The sequence below is a fragment of the Glycine soja genome, chromosome 10 (assembly GCF_004193775.1).
Source record: "Glycine soja cultivar W05 chromosome 10, ASM419377v2, whole genome shotgun sequence".
Classification (NCBI taxonomy): domain Eukaryota; kingdom Viridiplantae; phylum Streptophyta; class Magnoliopsida; order Fabales; family Fabaceae; genus Glycine; species Glycine soja.
The window spans coordinates 28840489-28851400 of NC_041011.1; the positions used below are offsets into that span (position 1 = coordinate 28840489).

General features: G+C 38.4%; 1 non-coding gene across 1 annotated transcript; it reads left to right on the plus strand.

The window, feature by feature from the left end:
* The first annotated feature begins 8617 nt into the window (after positions 1 to 8617).
* On the plus strand, positions 8618 to 8724 carry LOC114372700. The gene has a single exon (XR_003658271.1). It is a non-coding gene; the product is annotated as a small nucleolar RNA R71 (small nucleolar RNA).
* The last annotated feature ends 2188 nt before the right edge of the window (positions 8725 to 10912 follow it).

Sequence of the window (10912 nt, forward strand, 5' to 3'; positions counted from 1 at the left end):
GCCATCTAGATTCCAACTTCTTAGTCACTTGTGACAGAAGAAAACTGTAATAATAACCCTCTAGCTAGCTTACTAGAGACTCGTGCTACTAATAATAATGTTTATATATCACAATGAAATATTATCTTAATGTGACTTGCTCCATTGTATAGAAAGTTATTTTCACACACACACACACACACAGACACACACACACACACACACACACACATATATATAATTTTATATTAATCCAAATTTTTTTGTTATCTCATTCATATATATTAAAATCGATGTAACATAAACTTTTTAAAATATATTAAAATATGAATAATTTAATTACCTACTTATCGATGTTTAATTTTGATATAATTTGGCACAAACAATTTTGGTCATATATAGATAAAATACAACACTTGGATAGATATAAAAATCATATTTTATATCATGTTATTAAATGGGTATAATGGTTGTTTAAGTTATATTGATATAATTTTATCCCTTCTCATAATATATATATATTTGAAATTGGCTATCTAGGACTATGAATGGTAATATGCACACTTTATCATGTCATAACATCTATAATGCATAATTATTTAAATAAGTTGTTTGTTTTCAATTTGTGAGTTCCACAATGTCACATAGATTTAAGAACTTTACACAAAAATTTATTTCAATACTAAAATTATTAGGGTAAGTATCAAACTTTGGATTGAAAGAAAATGTTTGTTTTTTGTAATAATCAATTAAACGATAATTATTTATATTAACAACCCACTTAAGCAATGCACTGCTAAGTATCAGCTTCAATGCAAAATTTGTTAAATAATATTATTTAACTTTAAGCAACTCATTTAATCACCCACTTGAAAATGATCTTACTAAATACAACGCACGAAAGTGCTTCAAAATAAGTATTTTATTAATGACAACTAATTGTATAGGTACAACTATACAACTGATACTTGATCGAGGCCGTACCCGAATCAAATAAACATGAAAATGCAGTAACTAGGAAGTGATCCTAGGTCGTTTCCCAACGAGCAGTGACAAGCCAAATGTTCATAATATACTTGCAGTAACAGTAACGATGGGGGGGGGGGGTTTGGTTGTTTGGTAATTAAAGAGCAGAACAAATAAAATGGAATACGAAACTACTAATATTAAAAACGGGTTGTTTCCTCTGATTCAGAAGCCACTCTCTTATCCTGGGTTATGGAGAATTCGTCCCTAACAATCAACCACTTAATCCAACCCTATTTCAATTTACTAAGCGAAAATCAACTTAGGGTTTTCAATACGTGATTAGGCACCACATACACCAGTTAGCCCTTCGTCCATTAAGCATGAACGCAAGTTAGGCTCAGAGGCAATTAATCGAACACAAAGCGTGCACTGATTAATATTCACGAAATTGGGATAACTGGTGAAGGGAAAACTGCCAGGAAACCACATTACAAACGAAACCTCAAAGAGAGTTGGGCTTCGTCCTCAAAAGGAAACAACACCAGAAAATCTAGCCTTCCATGGATTCAAACAGAAAACGCAAATGAAACATGAAGCAGAAACGTAAATGAACAAGAACGTAAATGAAAAGAAACGTAAATGAACAGAAATGTAAATGAACGTAGAAGAAGAAGCAAGAATGAACTCGTAATTAGAAGCAGAAAACGGAAATTTGCATTAAGAACGAAAACTGTAACAAGGGAACAGAAAAACGTGAAAACCTAAAACCAAAGCTCTGAATAATGAAAATAGCCTAGCAGAATAGAATGCCCTGCACGAATCCCAAGGCAGCTATTTAAAAAGAGTCACTCAAAGTCACTGGGCCCTATTACAATACTCTGGCCCAAAACGAAATAAACACTGAACAACATAAAATAAAATTGAGAAATTTCCTAATTTGAAATTAACTAAGGTAAGCGATGCTTTATTTGCCCTCTTCAAGTCCACAACCAAAATCCGGATTAAGCCCAATGTTTCATTAATTCCTGAAATTAGATTAAAAACATCAAATTAGCTAAATGAGCCCAAATAATAAAACTGCCTAATTAATTGACAATTAAGACCAATCAAAAATTAAAATGGTGCAAAAAGGGTTTAGAAAATAGAAGAAAATGATGGCACATCAAAACCCCCCATACTTAGCCTTTTGCACTCCTGGGCAAAATGAAACAAAGAACAAAATCCAAGGATATCAAAGGGAGACAAACAAAAACATTCACATATTTCTCAATGAACATCAAGGAATGAAAGGAATGGGTAACATCTAACATAAGGAGATCCAAAAAGTCAAGACATTCATGAAAATCATCCAAGCAACCCAATAATGGCAAAATAGTTAATCAGCTCAAGAATGAAAAGTGATAAAGCCTCACAAGATATACACTCTATCTCTCAAGTGTCTAGGCTACTATTTACCCTCAAAGCACCCATGAAAGCAAACACCACATAAACTTGGCAAGATTCTAAAATTGACAATCAACCCATAAACACAAGCACATGAGGATCAAAAGGTCTTTTAAGGTTGTAATGGGGCCAAGGACAAGGTATGGAGAAATATGGAATAAGTGGCTAAATCCCAAAGGAATAGAGGAGCAAAGGGGAATAAGTGCATATTAAGAAAAAAATAAGAAAATAAAAAGAAGTAAAGATAAAAATTAAACATGAAGAGTAGAACCAAGAGTTTCATCATTCTTGTGCCATTTAAGATCTTATTCACTCAACTTTATTGCTTTTCTTTTTCTTTTTTCAAATTTTTTTTTTTTTAGATTTTATTTCTTTTTTTTTTTTTTTACTCTTTATCCTTTGAGAAACAACATTTCATTCAGCATGTCCAACATTTAACCAATATACAATGTACATCAAGTATGGCCCAAAATACATCATGAAGCATAGCCAACAAAACAAGTTGTCCAATGAAACAAAAACCCCCCACACTTATTCCCAAAACAATTCCAAAGCTCCAAAATTCCTTAAGGATATGGTAATATCATGGTTTTTCACTTAAGGCTTGTAGTGAGCTTCAAAACAAGGAAAGGGAAACAAGGCTCAAAAGGGCTATCAAAGGAATTAATTCAAGGTAAGTCCATTTGGCTAGAAGCTTATAAGAACAAAATTGCCTTAATCATTTCCAAATATGCATGTGAATTAGGACGCATCAACAAGAATCAAGCCAAGGCTATTGTGCAAGCAATCAATGGGGCAAAACACACCAAATGATTATAATGATGGATGGCTCAAATTCTCACAAAGGTAAAATCATCACTTTCAAATTGAGCTTTCAAAACTATCATGACATGTAGAGAAGAATCAAGGATTTCAAGTCACAAAATGTCAAGAACTTTTATTTTCAAAACAATTACCCATTTCTTGAACATATCCTATAATTCAAAGAAAAACATGCAAAGTCGTACGTGCACACGAAATTGACCCAAAATATTAAACTGAAAATCCAACGAAACTAACAACATTAACAAATTAACACAACTAACAAATTAACAAAACCAACAAAACTAGCAAAACCAAAGAACACTCCCCCCCATACTTAAACAACACATTGTCCTCAATGTAGCACAATTAAAAGATTAAAAACAATTAAATCATCAAAGAGAATAGGACAAGTGTAATAAAAGCAAAGAAGGAGATAGGAAAAGAAAAACTCCCTAAGTCATGGTGGAGGAAGAGTAGGGTGGAGTAAGGAAGTCTCTTCCACCACTACGTCCACTAAAGAAGGGTTCGTGAGGAATGGCTTAAGTCGATGTCCGTTGACCTTGAAGCTCTTGTTTGTGGAGTCGCTTTTGATCTCAACTGTACCATAAGGAAAAACATTAGTAACAACAAAAGGACCAATCCACTTAGACCTCAACTTACCACTCATGAGTCCAAGCCTAGAATTATACAATAACACTTTTTGCCCAACCACGAAGTCTTTTTTAACTATCATGCTATCATGGAACTTCTTGGTCTTTTCTTTGTAGAACTTGGCATTCTCGTAGGCTTCTAGGCGGATTTCATCTAACTCACTCAGTTGCAACTTCCTTTCCTCGCCAGCTTGATCCATAGAGAAGTTGCAAGTCTTCACTGCCTAGTATGCTTTGTGCTCAATTTCCACTGGAAGATGACATGCCTTTCCAAAGACAACCCGATAAGGAGACATTCCTATGGGTGCTTTGTAGGCAGTCCGATGTGCCCAGAGAGCATCATCAAGCCTGGTACTCCAATCTTTCCTGCTTGGCTGCACAATCTTCTCTAGAATTCTCTTGATTTCCCTGTTAGAAATTTCTGCCTGTCCATTAGTCTGGGGGTGGTATGGTGTGGATACCCTGTGTACCACCCCGTACTTTTTAAGCAGGGCATGCATTGTCCTGTTGCAAAAATGGGTTCCTTGATCACTAACAATTGCTTTAGGTACTCCAAACCTGCAAAACAGATTAGACCTGACAAAGTCTGCGACAACTTTAGCATCATTAGTTCTAGTGGGCTTGGCTTCCACCCATTTTGAAACATAATCAACTGCAAGGAGAATATAAACATAACCAAAAGAGACAGGAAAAGGACCCATGAAATCTATACCCCAGACATCAAACACCTCACAGAATAGCATAGGTTGCTGAGGCATTTGTTGTCGCCATGTCAGTGTATTTCCTGCTCTCTGACACTGCTCACAAGTGCTGCAGATCTTCCACGCATCTTTAAAGATGGTGGGCCAATAAAAACCACAATCAAGCACTTTGCGAGCCGTCCTTTGAACACCCAGATGACCTCCCGGTGCGGAAGAATGACAGAACTGCAGGACTGAGTCAGTCTCATGATCTGGAATGCACCGTCTAATGACCTGATCACTGCACAATTTCCACAAGTAGGGGTCATCCCAAATAAAATTCTTAGCATCACTTTTAATCTTATCTTTTTGGGCCTTAGATGCTAAGGGAGGAAAAACAGAGGCAACTAAATAATTGACAATGTTAGCAAACCAGGGAGTAGAAAGAGAGTCAGAAATACTATACAATATATACAAATGATCATCCGGGAAATCATCCCGAATAGGTGAATCTGCATCAGAGACACGTTCGATCCGACTCAAATGATCAGCAACTAGATTTTGTGCTCCGCTCCTATCACGGATCTCCAAGTCAAACTCTTGGAGCCAGAGCATCCATCGGATCAACCTAGGCTTAGAATCAGCCTTCTTCAACAAGTACTTTAGAGTTGCATGGTCAGTATAAACAATAATGCGAGTACCAAGCAAATAAGATCGAAATTTTTCAAGAGCAAAAACTATGGCTAGAAGCTCTTTCTCAGTAGTAGTATAATTTGCTTGGGCAGCATCTAAAGTCCTAGAAGCATAATATATCACCCTGGGCAATTTATCAATTTTCTGAGCAAGGACAGCCCCCAATGCATAATTTGATGCATCACACATAAGCTCAAAAGGGGCTGTCCAATCGGGTGCCTGGATGATGGGGGTGGTAGTCAACGCTCTTTTGAGGCAATCAAAAGCCTCTTTGCATCTGTCATTAAAGTCAAACTCCACCTCCTTTTGCAACAAGTTGGACAGTGGAAGGGCTACTTTGCTAAAATCCCTTATAAAGCGCCTGTAGAATCCTGCATGACCAAGAAAAGATCGCACCTCTCACACACAAGAGGGGTAAGGCAATTGTGAAATAACAGAAATTTTTGCAGGATCTACTTCAATACCCTTATTGGAAATAATGTGGCCTAAAACTATACCTTGCTCAACCATAAAATGACATTTTTCAAAATTTAGAACAAGGTTAGTTTCAATGCATCTATTCAAAACTTTTTCCAAACTATTCAAACAACCATCAAAAGAGGATCCATATACAGTGAAATCATCCATAAACACCTCTATGCAATTTTCTAAAAAATCACTGAAAATACTAATCATGCACCGCTGGAAGGTACCAGGGGCATTGCACAGGCCGAAAGGCATCCTCCTATAAGCAAAAGTGCCGAAGGGGCAGGTGAATGTGGTCTTTTCCTGATCCTCAGGAGCAATAGTAATTTGCATATAACCAGAAAAACCATCAAGGAAACAGTAGTGGGATTTACCTGCCAGGCGTTCAAGCATCTGATCAATGAATGGCAGGGGAAAATGGTCCTTTTTGGTAACCTGGTTCAGCCTCCTATAGTCAATGCAGACTCTCCAACTGTTCTGCACCCGAGTAGGAATCAGCTCCTCCTTCTCATTTCTGATCACTGTGAGGCCAGTCTTTTTCGGGACTACCTGGACGGGACTCACCCATTGGCTGTCGGAGATAGGATAAATGATCCCAGCTTGCAAAAGCTTGGTTATCTCCTTCTTCACTACATCAAGAATCACCGGGTTGAGTCTTCTCTATGGCTGTCTTACTGGTTTAGCTCCATCCTCTAAATTTATTCGATGCATACATGTGGATGGGCTAATACCAGGAATGTCCGCCAGGGTCCAGCCTATAGCCTTCTTATGCTTCTTGAGAACTGACAACAACTTCTCCTCTTGCTCATCAGTAAGGGAGGCAGATATAATCACTGGAAAACTCTTGCTATCATCCAATAAGCGTATTTTAAATTTGATGGCAGAGGCTTCAATTCTGGTGTGGTCGGCTGGACAGTGGTAGAAGGAGATGGTTTCTCAGCCTTTACCTCATAAAGAAAGTCAGAGGTATGTGTACTTCCTGAAACATGGTTAGTCCTATCTGACTCTATAAAATCAATCTCAAGAGGTAAAACACCACCACCAGGCATGCAATCAATATCACTTTCAGATTCACTTTCAGCATCAAATTCAGACATATGATCAAATACAATTTCAGACTCAATGCATGAAGAGTGAGAGGCATGCAGATTAGAATAAAGATCAGTCATGTATTCATCAACAACATGGTCAATTATTTCAGCACGAAATACAGAAAGATCTTCAGATGGGTATTTCATAGCATCCAGAATATTAAAATGAACAGTTATATCACCAAACTCCATGGACAGTGTGCCTGCATAAACATCTATCTTAGTTCTAGCAGTTTTCATAAAGGGTCTGCCTAGAATGATGGGAACTGATCCTTGAGAAAATCCATCTTCCATATTCAAGATATAAAAATCAACAGGGAAAATCAGTTCACCAACTCTAACTAAGACATCTTCTATGAAACCAACAGGATAGGCAACACTTCTATTAGCTAAATGAATTACCACATCAGTTGACTGCAAGGGACCTAGAGATAGAGAATTAAAAATCGACAGAGGCATAACACTAACAGAGGCTCCTAAATCTAGCATGGCATTGTCAAACTTACTATTCCCTATAATACAAGGTATGCTGAATGTACCTGGATCTTTGCATTTTTCAGGAATTTGAGGAACAGATTTACCAATCAATGCGGAGACATTTCTGCCCATGCTAATGCGTTCACTTCCTTTAAGCTTCCGCTTATTAGTGCACAGCTCCTTCAAGAATTTGGCATATCTTGGAATTTGCTTTATTGCATCCAACAGAGGTATGTTTACCTCTACTTTTCTAAACGTTTCCAAGATCTCTTTCTCTGCCTCTTCCATTTTTTTGTTGGAAACTGCTCTTGGAGGGAATGGAAGAGGGGGAATGTGCTACTTCTGCAAATCAGAATTACCTGTGGAAGAAGATTCACCTGCACAGAAATTGTTAGGTAGATTTTTGTCATCACCTTTTTCTGGAATAGAGTGAAGTTTGGCAGGTTCATTTGCAGATGAGGAAGGTGCTACGGGTTGAGGTCCTTGACACTGCTTTCCCGTCCTCAATGAAATGGCACTGACATTTTTGGGATTTTGGACAGCTTGAGAAGGCAGCTTGTCAGAATTCTGGGACTGTTGTTGATTCAATTGGGTAGCTAATTGTCCGATCTGATTGGTTAAGCTCTGAATGGAGGCTCTGGTCTCTTGCTGAAACTGCATGTTCTGCATAGTCATTTGCCTCACAAGTTCTTCGAGGGAAGGTTGTGGAGGGGCCTCAACTGTTGGCTGTTTCTGGGGTTGTTGCTGTTGTTGGATTGGTGGAGGAATGTATGGTCTGCTTAGGCCAGCAGCATTTTGGAAGGAAGGAGCAGGCTGTTGTTGTTGTTGCTGAGGGCTGGACCATCTGAGGTTAGGGTGATTCCTCCATCCAGGGTTGTATCTGTTGCTGGAAAGGTCATAATTGCTCTGCTGTGGTTGATTTTGCTGCTGAGGTTGAGGAGGTCTATTGTAAATATTTGCAGCATAAGCTTCAGGTTGCTCAATTACTCCAGGTTGCTGCATGGAAGGGCAAAGGTCTGTATGGTGGTCAGCAGAGGAGCACAAACCACAAACCCTTGCGACAGGTACAGATTTCTGATTCAAGGCCAGCTGGGTTACCAAGTTGACCAACGCATCCAGTTTGCCTTCAAGCTTCTTAGTTTCAGATGATGCAGATGGGTTTGTAGCTACCTCATGCACTCCTCTAATGACTATGGCATCATTTCTGGCGCTAAACTGCTGGGAGTTGGAGGCCATCTTCTCAATTAAATTTCTGGCTTCAGCAGGGGTCATGTCTCCAAGGGCTCCACCACTGGCAGCATCTATCATACTTCTCTCCATATTACTGAGTCCTTCATAAAAATATTGGAGAAGAAGCTGTTCTGAAATCTGATGGTGGGGGCAACTGGCACATAGTTTCTTAAATCTCTCCCAGTACTCATACAGGCTCTCTCCACTGAGTTGTCTAATACCTGAGATATCCTTCCTGATGGCTGTGGTCCTGGAAGCAGGGAAATTTTTTTCTAAGAATACTCTCTTAAGGTCATCCCAGCTCGTGATGGACCTTGGAGCAAGGTAATACAGCCAGTCCTTTGCCACTCCCTCTAATGAATGAGGAAAAGCCTTCAGAAATATGTGATCCTCTTGGACATCTGGGGGTTTCATGGTGGAGCAGACAATGTGAAATTCTTTCAAATGTTTGTGCGGGTCTTCACCTGCAAGGCCATGAAACTTTGGAAGCAAATGAATCAGTCCAGTTTTAAGAACATATGGGACATCCTCATCAGGGTATTGGATGCACAAGCTTTCATAGGTGAAATCAGGTGCAGCCATTTCCCTTAGAGTCCTCTCACGAGGTGGAGGTTGTGCCATGTTCTCAGAATGTGCAAAATCAGAATGCTCAGAATCAGAATGCTCAAAATTATAATGCTCAAGATCAGGATGTTCAAAATCACCAATAACAGAATGCACAGATTCACCAGTTATGGAATGCTCAGAATGATCAAAAGGTATAAAATGATGCCTAACTAATCTATGAAATGTCCTATCTATCTCAGGATCAAAGGGTTGTAAGTCAGATGGATTGCCTCTAGTCATACACTACATTCAGCATGCACACAACTAGTTGCCTTGTCATGTAAATAAAGGTGTAGGTTTGAACTACAGCTACCCTCAAATGATATCCAAATGACTTGAAGTTTTGTGAGCAACCTTATAAAATGATGAGAAGATAGCACAAAAAATTTCAGACAAAAATTCAAAGTCTAACTATGAAAGCTAAAATTGGTAGGTTAAGAAAAATAAGTGAATAAAACTTGAAAAATAAAAAACTTTTGACAGAATCGCTTTTTTTGGACGATGGAGACCTCAGCCAGCCTATGGCAGGCTGCCACGACGTAGGAAATTTTTTTCTACCCCAAATGCATATATAATAATTGCGATTCTGATAACCGGAGCAAAAGTTATGGCCGTTTGAAGTTTTGACAAACACAAAATTTGCTAGTTTTTTGGAACTTTCAAATCTGACCAAACTAAAGGCTCTAGCTATTTTTCCCACAAAATATGGATTAAAAGAAGTTACCACAAAAAAATTCAGCCAAAAATAACAACCCTAGCTACTAAAACAAAAAATCCCAAATAATTCAGCATGGGTGGTCGCTAAAATTCGTCTCTAATTGATTTCTACTACTACTCTATTTTTCCGCAAGCTGATTTCTACTACTACTCTGTTTTCAAGCACAATCTTCACAGCAAAACACCCAAGACTGAAACAGGGGAAACGCTTAATGGGAAAACTGAAACAGAACACACATTAAACAAAATACCAGGACACTAAACAACACTAACACACATACTAACACAATGCTAACAATTAAACATAAAACACGAAAGGATTAAACACACAACACTAGCTAGCTATTATGAACCTTTGGACACTGCTCCTCCACAACGGCGCCAAATTTGATCGAGGCCGTACCCGAATCAAATAAACATGAAAATGCAGTAACTAGGAAGTGATCCTAGGTCGTTTCCCAACGAGCAGTGACAAGCCAAATGTTCATAATATACTTGCAGTAACAATAACGATGGGGGGGGGGGGTTTGGTTGTTTGGTAATTAAAGAGCAGAACAAATAAAATGGAATACGAAACTACTAATATTAAAAACGGGTTGTTTCCTCTTATTCAGAAGCCACTCTCTTATCCTGGGTTATGGAGAATTCGTCCCTAACAATCAACCACTTAATCCAACCCTATTTCAATTTACTAAACGAAAATCAACTTAGGGTTTTCAATATGTGATTAGGCACCACATACACCAGTTAGCCCTTCGTCCATTAAGCATGAACGCAAGTTAGGCTCAGAGGCAATTAATCGAACACGAAGCGTGCACTGATTAATATTCACGAAATTGGGATAACTGGTGAAGGGAAAACTGTCAGGAAACCACATTACAAACGAAACCTCAAAGAGAGTTGGGCTTCGTCCTCAAAAGGAAACAACACCAGAAAATCTAGCCTTCCATGGATTCAAACAGAAAACGCAAATGAAACATGAAGCAGAAACGTAAATGAACAAGAACGTAAATGAACAGAAACATAAATGAACGTAGAAGAAGAAGCAAGAATGAACTCGTAATTAGAAGCAGAAAATGGAAATTTGCATTAAGAACGAAAACTGTAA